Source organism: Podarcis vaucheri, assembly GCF_965113315.1.
Source record: "Podarcis vaucheri genome assembly, chromosome: 8".
In the NCBI taxonomy this organism is placed as follows: domain Eukaryota; kingdom Metazoa; phylum Chordata; class Lepidosauria; order Squamata; family Lacertidae; genus Podarcis; species Podarcis vaucheri.
In genome coordinates, this window is record NC_138766.1 from 50,496,385 (window position 1) to 50,508,740 (window position 12,356).

The window sequence follows — 12,356 nt, forward strand, 5'->3', positions numbered from 1 at the left end:
GTCTTTAGGGTTCCCCCCTGTATCAATGTTAGTGCTGTTGAGGCATTGCTCCTCTTTCTTAATTTTGTTTAATTAATAAATAAGTGGAATCAACATGATGGTTGTACACAGCACATAATATAATACTCTATTATTCAGCAGTGCCTATCTCCATAGCAAAAAATCCTACAATAATATTTATTTGGAAGAAAGTTCCATTCAGCATAGGTCCCCCACAACTGTCCCATTAATTTAAAGCTTCCTTCTTATGATTTTGGCCCCTATAACTGCCTCTTGTTCGATTGGGACGCAGCATTATTACATTGCCCCTTAACTGACTCCAAATATGTCAGTTCCTGTTCCTGCTGGCAGAGAGAAGGCTTTATTTACTTTATTTACTGAGAGAAATTATCTTGTTTCTTTGTTTTACAATGGCAACTCCAATATTGTGACTTAGTTATTTTTATTATTGCTATTTTAAAATTGCATGGCAGCAATAAAAAAGAAGCTATTGCTTTGGAAACAGTGGTTTATACAAAAATTAATACCCAAGGTCTGAAGGCACATGAGGTCACATTATTGCTGAAGCGAAGCAGGTCTGGGTCTGGTCAGTGCCTGGATGGATGACCATCTGGAAAGCGGACATATACCACCTTGGGTTCCATGGCAAGAGAAAGGCAGGCTATGAATTTAATAAAACAAACAAACTTACATTATATCCCTACTTGCTCCCTGAGATTATCCAGAGGAACACCATTAGTTGTCCCCTGTGTTGTAGAGACCCGATTGGCTTCAGCTGGACATTTGGCATTGTTTCATTGAGCGTCTCCATTCCCATTGTTCAGCCCAGACACTGAGGTCCAGCGCCGAGGGCCTTCTGGTGGTTCCCTCACGGCGGGAAGTGAGGTTACAGGGAACCAGGCAGAGGGCCTTCTCGGTAATGGCATCTTCCATGTGGAACGCCCTCCCACCAGATGTCAAGGAAATAAACAACTATCTGACTTTCAGAAGATATCTGAAGGCAGCCCTGTTTAGGGAAGTTTTTAAAGTTTGATGTCTTATCATGTTTTTAATATTCTATTGTGAGCTGCCCAGAGTGGCTGGGGAAACCTAGCCAAATAGGCAAGGTACAAATAAGTAAGTAAGTATTTGTTTGTTTGTTTGTATTCTTATTCTTATCTTCCACCAGAATTTCAGCAAGCATCCTCACTTTGGGCTTTAAGGCAAGACTTTTCTTAGTTTGAAAAACTAAGGTTTATGCAGCTTCTTTATCTCATGACCCTTCACATCAGATTTAGTGACGATCTTAGGAGGTGTCCAAAGGCGCAGAGGACAAACAGACAAACTTTCCAATATACATATATATTAGTATAAAAGCCACATTGACCACCAACGTCTTCTCCACAATCTCTCCACTACAGTCTCCCTGCCCCTTGATCTACTCCGGACACATCCCTGGAGCTGAAAGGAGGATGTGGACTTCCTCCACCAACGAATCTTCCTCTCCACCTGCTGAAGGAGAGATCTGGGACACCCTCCCAGGGAACAAAAGATTGTAGATTCGTGTTCTAAGCTTTCTTGAGTGTACACATGCATAGAAATATGAGTATATGTTTCTCAGATGAATGAATAAATAAATAAATGTGGCTCTCATACAGTGGTATTTGGTCATGGCAATCTTATTATCCACCATGTACTACTAACTATAACTGCTACAAGAAACAGTACATGAGGTGCTACACTAGGGATTTCCTCCTGCGTGCATCCCCCACCCCATCTTTTAAATCTGTTTGGTGACTTTAGCCTTCTGCACATTTGGATTAATATCTTCATCAGCCCTGTCAAGGTGTTGTCAGGATGAATTAATGTTTGAACAGCTCCTTGAAGATGCCAAGTGCTAAATGAATAGTTACTACTCCTACCACTGTCAGTTTCACACTCCTTTCTCCCATATTGTGATTGCTTGGATATGCTCCTCTAAATATAAACTATTTGTTTAATTCTTTAAAAGCATATTGTTTAACGCAAACCAGTGTTTTAAATGTCATTTAGTGAATTTATTCTTACAATTCATTAGACACCTTTTGTGTTCATTTCCTAAATTGTTAAGCGACTATTTTTAAAAGTAATGTTTATTTTCATTTTCTATAGATAAATGGGCTCAATATTTATATATAAACCAGTAAGTATCTTGTTTATTTCTTCTTTTAATACATTTTTATCCCTCTTTCCTATTAATTGTCCAAGGCGGCTTACATTTTACGCACCTAAAACAACAAACTTGGAAGCAATCCAAATCACCATCCAGGAAAACAGCAATAAAACTAGCAGCAGTAAAAGCCAGAGCAATAAAAGCAGCAGGAAACTCAAACAGAGAAAGTAACTGAAGGCTGCATTGTCACAATTGGGAAACATCCAGCTTCACTGGATGAAGAGAGACAAAGACAGAGAGAGAAGAGAGCACCTCACTGACTGCAAAAAAACTATACCAAATCTAGGAGGTTAGAACCTTCAAACTGCCCATTGTCCATTTAGTGGAGCAGAGATTCCAGATGTCTCTGCCGTGCTACAGCCCCCACTGAGGACTCAGGGATTATATAGAATAGCAGTTACTACAGCAGCCATCCTGGTGCCACCAGGAGCTGCTGGGAGTTGTAGTCCAAAATAGCTGGAGGGCACCAGATTGGCTGCAGAGTGGACGCCTGGTGGGGATGGGAACAGGTAAAGATCAGGGAGATATTTGTACAAGCCAGTGTCCCACTGGAATCAAGCAGAGAATCACCCCAATCTAGTAAATGAGTCCATTTCTCCTAAGCAGCCGTTGGTACACTTTGCTGATGGGCTATATGTCTTACTATGCAGACAAGTTGGCGTGCTCATGTGTTCCCCACGGAACTGGCTTCTTTTGATGCAAATTGGGTGTGCTTGTAGAGTCACTGGTTCTTAGGTGTGACTCATTCCCCACAACTGCAGACAGAGGGCATTGTATCTAGAGCTAAACCAACTTGTTTCAGTACTGACAGCAATTTATTACAATGTGCTTTTCCTTTAAGAGAGAGAGAGAGAGAACGCTAATAAAATGTTTCATTAAAATCAGTGGTTTCAATCAAGGTCTTCGCTTGGCGATTTAAATAATAAACTCTGATGCTATGCTTTCTAGACAATACTTTCCTAGCCTGACATGCTACTGGGAAAAGCAGTTCAGAACTACTATTAATAATGAATACGAGCTGTTGGTGGCCCTGGACAATATATGCTGTCTTTAGGAATGGCAGCAGAACAAATCAGATATTTATATGCAGAGGCGTACCTGGAGGTTAGCAAAACAGGCCAAAGGCCTATTTAATCCACTATCCTTTTTGAGATGCCTATAGGAAGCTCATAAGCAGGACTCGAGTGCAACAATGTTCAACTCCATTTGGAATTCCCAGCCTACTGCCTCTGATAATGGAGGTAGAACATAGCCAAAGCTGTAGCTTCGCTTTTTTGTCCCTTTTCAAAGATCTAGGTTACATAATCACCATGGAGATGATGAAGATGTGAAGGGTTGGAGATGTGAAGGGTGGGAGAAAAGCATGTTCCCTTTCAGGAGTGTCCAAGTATTTCCTAGCTATTCTGAGCCACAGTTTTCCTAAGAAAGGGAAGGTACAGCCAGGTCTGGCTGGCAGGTATGACTAGGTAGGGTGACATTTAGCAGCCCAGGCTTCACTCATCCTTTCAGTTCAAGCCCCCCAACTCTCAGCATGAGGTTCTTAATGCAAAATTCACACATGCATTCAGAAAAATCATGCACTCCAAGCTGTAAGCAGAATGTTAGCTTTAATGCAAGTCAGTCCTGTTGCAGATATTAATATTGGAAGCATAAGAACTGACTCTTTTTTGGAAGAAATCATTGTTCAGGCCCATAAAGATATTATTCAGACTTTTACTTGCAGAACTTTCTTCATAACAGAACAGAATACAGAAAATGATACATCCAAAGCATGCACACAATGTTTTGTGCTGTGCACCACAGGCTTAGCATCTTACAAAGTATGAAATAATTCCAACAGACCTAGAAGCAGAAGGTCTGTCTCTTCCCAAAGCATCCATTTTAGGCTGGAGCTGTTTTTTCTCTCTCTCAGAGAGGGTCTTTTACATGTCCTTACTTCACAGGGCCATAAGACAAAAGACACAAAGGTAACTCCCTTAAAAATGGGGATTTGCAACCCAATATCTTCATCACATGATCTAAGCTTACAACACTCGCATGTTTACTACCAGAGAACAACAATCAGTTAGTTAATTATCAGCAAGAGCTCAGAGTGCTCTCCTTGGCTTTAATATAGCCCTAGGGGAAATCCCCATATTAAACCTTCAGCAATATACATTTAGCCATTTTTCATTTTATAACTTCATTAATACACATACACTTTCCATTTCTGTGCCAATTAAATCTATTATACTTAACAGGTTCTGCACAGAGTAGACCTACTGAAAGCAATGGACTTGGGTTAATCATGAATACAGTACCATTTACTGCTCAAGGATTCAATATTCACCTACCTATCAATGTTTCATGTTTTTCTAACAATTTCAATGCAATTTCTATTTAATGTGGAAGCAGCTTTAACTACAAAGAAAGTGATGGGGCTTTTTGAAAGAAAGTTGCTTGTGGTGTTCCCATATTCAGTCGAAATGTCTATCACCATCTATAGGGGGGCAATTATCAGTGACCTTTGTATTACCTTGAGCTTCTTTTTATCCAGCTGCTTGATGAAAAACAAAATCACTTTTTCATTGTCAGCTTTGCCAACATCTAGCTGTGAAGAAAACTCAATTTATAGACCTGTAATTTTTACGGCCAGGGAGTGTGCATTTTGGCCTGTTGTTCCCACATCGTTCACAATGGAAACCTTAGAACAACATCCGATGATGTGAAGCAAGTTTATCTGCCCATAGAAATCTTGGTAAAACAAATTGTTAAAATATTTGTCAAGGGAGAAAGCATCTGAAGTGATAAAAGTTAAACTATGCTCTACAGCAGGGATGGGAAAACTCTAATCCTCCAGAGGTTGTTGTATTCCAACTCCCAACAGTCCTACCCAAATGGTCAGGGATGGTGGGAGGTGGGGTGTAACAAAATCTTGAAGCCCACAGGTTCCCCATCACTGGGCTTTCACTGAAAGCTGTGCATCTCGTGAAATAAGCAATTCAGGATACTATCAACATTTTGGCATCACTTCAGAAGAGTCCTAGGAATGGACCAGAAGTCTGGTTTCAGGAACTTGGTTCATCAAGAACTACGTCTCGGGTAGCATTGTGTATTCTCAGTGTATAATGATTTCCTGTTTCCTTCCTAATTTGTCTAGGCAGAATACAGTAATGATACATTTCCAGAGGGGAGGCCAAGTTAGTCTGCAGGGGCAAAAAACCAAAAGAAAGGGCATTTTCCCATGGCAGTGTATTATGAGCTTGGTAGTGCTCATGCATCCACATATCACTGTCCTCATCAAAAAGCTGCCCCATATTATTTTCCCATTTAATCTGTATTTGCCACTTCCATGGAAAATCCCATAAAGTGAAAACCCTATAAAAATGATACCTTGACAGCTCAGTCGGTTAAAGCATGGTGCTGATAATACTAATATTGCAGGTTTGATTGCCGTATGGGAAAGCTGCATATTCCTGCATTCCAGGGGGCTGAACTAAATGATCCTCAGGGTCCCTTCCCAACTCTAAAATTCTACAATTCCTCTATGATACATCTGGATTAAGTGTGGGTGTGTACAGGATGCCATTTTGATGAAGACAACACTGTGAAGATACTGAGAAAATCTTGGCTGCTTGAGCACCTACACTGAAAGTATCTTGTGACACACTTAAATAGACTAAACATTCCAAACATTAGGGTTGTGTCTACTTCATACTCACAGCAGAGCCATTAGAAACAGTAAACATGGAATCTAAAATCCATTGATTTCAATGGGTGTGTTCTGAGTATTGGTCTTTAAGGTGCCACATACTGTGATAAAGAATGTTATGAACAATGTTTATGGATCCAGCTATTCTACCCTTCACAAAAACCCATGAGCTAAGGGCTTAAAATATGGGAAGATGTGTGTACTGTTTTGAAATAGGAGAGCACAAGAGAAGGTAGTTAATTGCTTATGTTTTGCATTACTTACCTAACAGGTGTTAATATCTAAATGATCAGCATGGAAGTGAACAACCAACATATTAAGATATGTGTGTTTGCAGATCTTGTGGTTTCACTGTTTTAGCCCATCACTTTGCAAACCCTACTGAATATCACACAGTGGAGATTTTTTAGCAACTGCAAGATAAACTACTTCCTTTCTAACATGGTTGAGATCACAGCATGTGGGAAAATCCTAAATCTACTCTTATTCTCCAAGTCCAGGGATTTTTATTTTGCCAGCGAGCTGCTTAAATGATGCCCAAGGAATTAGTAATTTACTCTATGCAAAAACCAGCCAATCACAAAAGTCCATGTTAATCCTGAATTTGCTGTTGTGGTGTTGTAAATGGTGTGTGTGTGTGTGTGTGTGTTTTAAAGATATTATGATTATTCAGGTCTCTGTGGTTTAATACTAAATGCCAGCCTGTCAGCGGAAGTTGAAGGAGGTGCAAAGTCGATAATGACAAGCTATAACGAAAATTCTTCAAGGTGTTGCCACTCTGGAAAGGACAGAAGTAATTAAGAGATAATTGTGAATAGAATAGAAGTGTCTCACAAGAAGGTGGTCTCCTGCTAGTAAGAGAATCTCTAGAGAGCCTGAGACATTAATGGGAAATAAATGCTACGACAAGGCCAAGACTTTTGCTTTCAGATAGCTGAACAGCGCACTGATCCTGTGCTCTATTATTCTGAGCCATCAATGGCAATTTGCTATTTGATACTTTCACCACTCATGCTTACATGGTAAGGTTGCTGCATTTTCAGGGTCTCAAAAAAGACTAACTCTGTGGCTCTTTGGTCTGTTTCTGAAATACATCCAACATTTTATATGTACACTAACCCCACCCCCCACCCCATACAAAGAAAGGAGATAGTTGCACTTGGCCTGTTGAACTCTAGGGGGGTTAATTTAGTTATAACAAATTTAAGTCCCCTTTAATTCAGTAGGATCTAAGCGTACTTAACTTCCTATGGACTGTGGATACAAGTTTTGAACAGCCATTTGTTGGTTGTTTCAGGGACACACTTCAACTGCATCAAAGTTCATCAGGGATTTTTCTTATTCACTCAAAGACACAGTTTGAAGTACAATAACCTATTCAGATTTTTGCCCTAAGAATGGGGAGGACATTTGGAATTTCCAAACATTCCTCTGAATTTAAAAGCTAGGATGGGAGGGGGGATGTGTGGTGACTAACCTCAGCTCATTTTTTTCAATGTGCCTTTGAGTATGACTTAGTTGGATAGTACTCCATGTTTTTGAATTCATCTCACTGGAATGAAATAGCTATCTAGAACGAAAGAGTATCTCAGAAAGCACTCCCAAATGTGTGTGTACTTCAGTATAGAAATATGAGCAAGACTGATCAGCTGTATGACATGACTGGCACCCTTTCATATTTAAATTATGTTGGCAAGAAGTGATGGCCTTTCATGAGTGCTACCCTGTATTCAAAACATTTTTCTTTGCTTCAAAATAAATTATCATCTTCCCTTCATGACCATTCACATTTTGACTGTCAGCAACTGGCTAAGAAACCATGACACATAATAACTGGCAAGACATACTACTGTGTCTGTCCTGCAAAGAGCTTGCTGAAGAACAAGGAATAAACTTCTCAGACCGCTCCATGTTGCAAGGGCAGCAGTGACCATATTACACAATACGGCGAGCACTGAACAGTGTTAGACTTAAGAAAAGTAATGGAGCCAGAGTGACTGGACAATTGAGAGCCAATGAGATACAGTGGTTAGAGTTGAGGACTAAGACTAGAAAGACCCAGGTTCAAATCCCTGGTCAGTCGTCACAATTACTGGAGGACACTGGCCTAGTTACAATCTCTCAGTCTAATCTACTCCATAGGGTATTTTGGAAGGATAAAGTGTGGTAGTGGAGGGGAGGGAATCATGCAACCCACCTTCAGATCCTTGGGTGGGGGGATCCCTTCCCATCCTCAAAGATGGCAGGCAGCCAAACGCAGATCCAAAGAATGATGCCCATTCACTGGAAATTGCAGCATAGAAAACCAAATCATTAATGCATTTTCCCTTATGTGCCTGCCCACATGTTAGTCAGTTTCAGCATTTTTCCCCTTTCTGCACAGATACCTGGTTAAGGAGGCAGACCCTGCTCTATATGAATAGCAGTACCAGAGATGGAAAGCTCTACTTTTTCTGTGTACCGGGGTCTATATTTAGCCTTTGAATTATAGCTTTCTATGATCTGTGGCCAATTCAGCTATAGCAAGTATCTTTACAAGCATCAGGGATCCCTGTCCATCAATGCTAGCTTGTCTGACAGTTTCTTATCCCATTATTTATGTTTACTGCAATTGTTTGGCCATCTGAGGTTGTCATGCTCCATCACAAATGACAGTGGCCCATAACTCCTCTTGGGAGATTTTAGCATTCTTGAAGAGCGGATGTATCTGAAATTTCAGAGCTGTAGTCCATCATTCTGTAGCCAAGGGACAGTCAGTCTGAGACCCTTATGCAGCTTCTTCCCCATTATCAAGCTGTTTGATATTCCAGCCTTGGAATAGCACTAGTTGCCAGCTTTCAACATGGCATTTAACTACTGAGACAAATTGATGACTGAAACAATTCAAACTGAATCGAGACAAGACTGAAATAATGATGATCAGCAGGTCTTCTGAGGTGTGTGTGAGTTTATGGAAAGGTAAGGCCACTTTGTACCAAAGGTACACTTCTCTAGTCACTCAGGCTCACAGCAATAGATGTGAGGATGCTTGGATGTTGACTTAAACCACTGGAAATGAGGATTTGAACTGGTGTGGCCTATCACAGCTGTTCTACGCCAGTGTGGTGTAGTGGTAGTCGCGGTAGTCACGTAATCTGGGTAACTGGGTTCGCGTCTCCGCTCCTCCACATGCAGCTGCTGGGTGACCTTGGGCCAGTCACACTTCTTTGAAGTCTCTCAGCCCCACTCACCTCACAGAGTGTTTGTTGTGGGGGAGGAAGGGAAAGGAGATTGTTAGCCACTTTGAGACTCCTGAAGGGGAGTGAAAGGCGGGATATCAAATCCAAACTCCTCCTCCTCCTCCTCCTCTTCTTCTTCTTCTTCTTCTTCTTCTTCTTCTTCTTCTTCATGAGTGTGCATTCAAACCACACATTCACCATGTGACAGACCAGTGGCATAGCGTGGGGGGTGCAGGGGGGCTGGCCGCACCAGGCGCAACATCGGGGGGGGGGCTCGCACTTGCAGCTCTCTGCCCCTACCAGGTTAGGGGGCGCAAATTACTTGCCTTGCCCCGGGTGCTGACAACCCACGCTACGCCACTGTGACAGACTTACTTTGTGACAGTTGCATTGCATGGGAGGATGCAGGGACAGTTCCCCCGGGCCCAAAATTGTTAGGGACACAAACTTTCAACAGCTAGTGTTGCCTCAATACAGCTATGTGCTTCCGTTGCTGAGCTCCATTGAAAAAGGCTTCTCCATGTGAACCAGGAAGTGACTTCTCTAGACGACAGAACAACTCTTATTTTGTTATCTCTGTGGCTGCGATCTCCTAGGTGATGAAGATGCCATTAGGCAGTTGAATGTGCATGCGTACTGCATCCATTTCCCTCCTTCCATGGGGCCCTGGGCACTGGCAATCCACACTATGACACTGCTTTGTAGTCATTCTGCCATGTCAACAATTAATCTGTGAAGCCATCCTGATGTGCCAAAGAAAGAGCAGAGTGACTCCAAATGTAAACACAGTTTCTAAGGAGTGTTCTGTTTCAGTCATGTTCTGGTCCTTAGAAATTACAATCTTCCTGAAAATATCTCATGCCTCTGCATATGTGAGTGATCTCACCTTGCTTGCTTGAATTGGGGTTGCCATATTCTGAAGAGCTAAAATTTGGGGTTGCCATATTTTGAAGAGCTAAAAAGAGGACATATTTGTTGACTTAACTTTGGATTGCTATGACGACTCTACCAATGAAAAAGAGGACATATGGCAACCCTCCAATTTTGCTTTCTCACTAACATATAAGGCTTCCTTGTGGAGAGAGAATTTGACATAGGACACATTCAGACATGAGCCCTTCACTGCACCAGCTTTTGCCAGCCTGATGTTCTCAACTACAACTCCCATCAGTCCCAGCCAGCATAGCCAAGCTGCTTAGTGCTGGTGGGAGTTGTAGTCCAAAACATTTGGAGGGCATCAGGTCAGTAAAAGAGACATGAACACCTGCCTGTTTGAATCAGTGCTTCCGAATGCTAAGCAGCTGCTGAGACAATTACTTGAGCTAACAGCAGCTGAGGATGGAGGATTTTCATCAAGACCAGGTAAGAGATGAAAGGGTACTGTGTACTGTGGTTCCAATGAATTGTGTGTGTGTGTGTGTGTGTGTGTGTGTGTGTGTGTGTGTGTGTGTGTGAATATGCACACACCTTTTATTAACTATTTTTTAGAAGCAGATGCATCAGCAAGTGATGTGCTTATTTGCTCTCACATCTATCTTGGCCATTAGCAGATGCCATTCTCAAGCTGCTTCAGAGATGTCACCCTGCGACTTCTAATCTACAAGACTGTCTAGCTCCCTGTTTATATTTGTCAATATTTCTCCTTCACCTTCCACTTGCTACTTGTTTTCTGCAAACGGGGACTCCTTCAAACACTACAGCTTGCATTTCACTTCAGCTCCATTAATAAACCACAGTCTAATACTGTCATTGTAAATGGTATAGTCTCTAAAAGGCTCCTTTGCTTCTCAAAGGCCTCACTAAGCACAGATTGCCTATGATTCACTGGAAACTCCAAGCTTTAGAAGTACTGCCAAGAAAGTCTACAGAAGACAGAGGCAATGAGTTGCAAGAATGCCAGAGCCCCTTCTCCCATCTTGCTTGATGTTGCAAATGTGGGACTGAACCCGGCATTTCCTGGCAGCTCCCTGTGTCAGTTTACTGGGAAATGAGCTGGTGTTTATAGAACCATGTCAATGCCACAGGGATTGCACAAAATCAGCTATAATGAAATCAACTGAAACCTCTCCCACAGACCATGTATGTCAGGCTCACAGCTTCAAGCTGATTGATAAGAGTTTTAACTCTAAGAAGAAATACTTTTAAGATAAGTGTTTCATGCCAATAGTAGATGCTGGGAAAGAAGAAAGTGTATATGTGGCAGTGTGCGGAGAGGGGTTTACTTTTCTACAGAGTTTTTATTAAAAAGAAGGGAAAAAAGAAATTCCATCAATACTTGATGTATATGTTAATCAGGAAGGGAATGGGGTGAATGACTCTCTCTCCCCCCCCCCCATTTTCTTCTAAAACAAAAGCAATCTTATTACATCTTGCATTAATTCTTTTCCTGCATGCAGAAAAATCCAAGTAGGGAAAAAACACCCACTCATTTCTCCTTCTACCGTTCGTGTGTGTGTTTGTGTGTAGATGTATATGTGAACATTAAAGGTGATCAAAATAACTTATGCAATTATTAACAGTGCGGGTCATTCAGTGACATCAGTGAGTTTTATGCAGCTGTACAAGGAATATTATTTCTGCTTAATCAACTGGTAACCTGATCCAAAGTGTAGCTAAGTTGGATCCAACACATACCCATCGAATTCCAAAATGATGGCTCAATGCTTGTTTATGTTGAAGGACTACCTGGAGAATGTATCATGAGCCAGATGGCCATTATTAATTTAGCTAGTTGCATGTGCTTATAATCAACACAGATTGTACATAGGTTGCACTGCTACAGATGAAACTCTGTACCTAGTGGACATGTTGTATAACTTATGTTATTCACTCAGTGGTTCATAGTGCATTTCATTTTTAGAGAAGCATTACTGGCTTTGCTGGAGGATGGAGAAATTCCATCTCCATGAGATTTACAAGCTGGATGAAAATATCCTAAAATCATGGGACTATTTCTTGGCCAGGAGAGGTGCAAAAAGTAATAATACAGGACATCATCATGATAAAGTCAAGTATATTTGATTCCCATTGCTTTCAGGTGGATAGTTAATCACGTCACTCTCCCACTGAAATCAACACACCTTAATAGTGGCTGGATTATGTCCAGAATAAAACTGTGTGAGTGGATTTATGCTGTTGGGCGTGTTTTCAAACAAAAGCCACTGCCACAGCTCAAACCTGGCAGAGCAAGAAAAGTCAGTGTTGTGAGGCATAGAATGTCTCAGAAATCGAACGTTTCGACTTTTGAACGTTGAAC